The 2501-nt window shown below is 41.9% G+C and overlaps 1 long non-coding RNA gene across 1 annotated transcript in view; it reads left to right on the top strand.

Moving 5' to 3' along the window:
- The first annotated feature begins 258 nt into the window (after positions 1-258).
- Positions 259-2501, top strand: part of LOC119484792 — a 23360-nt gene continuing 21117 nt past the window's right edge. Inside the window, exons 1-2 of the long non-coding RNA XR_005206121.1 lie at positions 259-270; positions 2078-2083. This is a non-coding gene — a long non-coding RNA (uncharacterized LOC119484792). The remainder of the gene's footprint in view (positions 271-2077; positions 2084-2501) is intronic.

Here is a 2501-nt window from a genome sequence, read left to right as displayed (position 1 = left end):
AATACACGACGGAAAGAGGGGGGGGGGGATTACTAGCCAACGCTGATTAGCTGGCAGCTTAACGACATGCTGTGTTTTCCATCTCATCGTCAGCACATGACCTGGGGCTGATTGGGGGAAACGAAATGGTATTTTTGATTATTTGTAGAGAGAGAGAGAGAGAATAAGTGGAGTAGGGCTGGCTGGGACATGAAGATTCCTTTCAGGCAATTACAACATGTCCTACTTGGAGAGGGATAAGTGATGTGACACTTTACCACTGTGAATGTAGTCATTTTATATCAGATATCTTGAGTTATTGGTTTATGAGTACATATCATTTACTTAGAATGTATTTCTGTTTGGATTTTTTTCTTTTAGGGCAGTCAATTAATTAAAATATTTAATCACAATTAATCGCATGATTGTTCATAGTTAATCGCGATTAATCACACATTTTTTTTATCTGTTCAAAATGTACCTTAAAGGGAGATTTTTCAAGTATTTAATACTCTTATCAACATGGGAGTGGACAAATATACTTGCTTTATGCAAATGTATGTATATATTTATTATTGTAAATCAATTAACAACACAAAACAATGACAAATATTATCCATAACCCCTCAAACTGCATGTGATTATCATAAAGTGGGCATGTCTGTAAAGGGGAGACTCGTGGGTACCCATAGAACCCATTTACATTCACATATCTGGAGGTCAGAGGTCAAGGGACCCCTTTGAAAATGGACATGCTAGTTTTTCCTCGCCAACATTTAGCTCAAGTTTGGAGCGTTATTTAACCTCCTTCATGACAAGCTATGACATAGTTGGTACCGATTGATTCATTAGGTTTTCTAGTTTCAGTTCTAGTTTCAAATGATGCCAGTTTCTTCACTCTAGCTGTAAAACTGAGCTCGCTACAACTGAAAAATACCAAAATGCGTTAAAGAAATTAGTGGCGTTAAAACGAATTTGACTTATTATTGCGCTAATTTTGACAGTCCTTATTGTTGTACATTTCGCAATGTACAGCAACATCAGGAGTCTAATATTGAAACTATGCAATTAAAGAAACTGGATTTCCTTTGGGTGTATTTGTTGAGTTGACTTTTTAATAAAAACAAATATTTTGAAATGTCTTGTTTTCATCATTTTCATGATTTGGTAAGTGATCATCTTGGTCGTTGTTTTTTGTTGTCTAGTGCCCTGTCAGCCCACACGGGCTGGGCACCGTGTGGTGATCGATCAATCAAATATGCACAACATATCATGAATTATCTTATTATGAAATCATGGTATGAGCAAAAAACATGTTTTACAAATACACAAATTATTCTTTTAAATCAATTTAAAAAGGTAGAAATGGAGCAGGAGAGAGCTGCCGGGACGGAGCTATCGCACAATCCTAATACACTTTTCTATTATTTTTTGAATATCAGTCACACTGCATTCAGATGGGCTGTTTTTATAATACGAGTGTTCTGCCGTACATTTGATTCAGCCAGCTCTATTCTCTCAGAGATGAATGTGATTGTGGCGAGGTGGTGACTGAGTGTCGTGCTTAGGAGGATGAATGGCAGTGGCGGCTCTGCGTTTTCTGGCTCATTGCTTCGAAATGACTCTCCCAGTGTCATTGTCATAGAGTGCTGGGAGAGGGAGGATCTTTATCTTTTTTCTTCCCTGCTCCTTCTCTCTCTCTCTCTCTCTCTCTCTCTCTCTCTCTCTCTCTTTCTCTCTCTCTCTCAGTAGTGCGGCAGCTCTGTCTTTTCTCTCTGGCCTCACCCTCGCTCTCTTCCAGGCTTTCTTTCCATGCCTCTTTCTCTCTCCGTTCTCAGAGCAGGGAGCTCCCACGTCACCGCTTCCCTGGAGCTGCCGGAGTGGGGGATGGGAGAGAGGGAGGAGGGAGGAAGGGAGGAAGGGAGGTAGGGAAGGAAGGAGCAGTGAAGGGAGGGTGAACAGATAGTCTGCCAGGCTCGTGGGGAGGTGGTGGAATTCTGCAGGTTGCCACGGCGAGCGAGTCGATCGCATTGAGCCACTTAGCTGCCGCATGCACAAACCCTTTCTCTGCCCTTCACCTGCTAGACAGAGGAGGAAGAAAGGAGTGTGTCTGTTTGTTGTTTATCTGTTTACTAGGCCCCGCTTCCCTTAGTTACTGTTGCTATGCCCGTTAAGCTTTCTTTTCTGGCATGGCACATATGCAGTTTACGATGATAACAGTGCTACCACTTGAAATTCATAGTAACTTTTGAAACTAGAAGGGCACTTGGAGAGCGCAGATCTCCACAGAGGCCAATCCGCTCCAAAACACGCACACCCTTCCATCAAGTTTCATGAAAACCGGGAAATGCGTAATTGCCGTAATCCTGCTGACAAACAAACAAACAAACCAAACCGAAAACATAACCTCCTTGGCGAAGGTAATAATGTGTCCTCATACACACAGCGGTAGACAAACTTCTCATTTGTAGCTTGTGACTGCTGTTTTTTTACCGACTGAGAAGACAAACGGTCGCTGGCAA

This window comes from Sebastes umbrosus, chromosome 3 (assembly GCF_015220745.1).
Source record: "Sebastes umbrosus isolate fSebUmb1 chromosome 3, fSebUmb1.pri, whole genome shotgun sequence".
NCBI classification, from domain to species: Eukaryota; Metazoa; Chordata; class Actinopteri; order Perciformes; family Sebastidae; genus Sebastes; species Sebastes umbrosus.
Note: the sequence above shows the minus strand (reverse complement) of the source record. Positions and strands in the feature narration are given on the sequence as shown.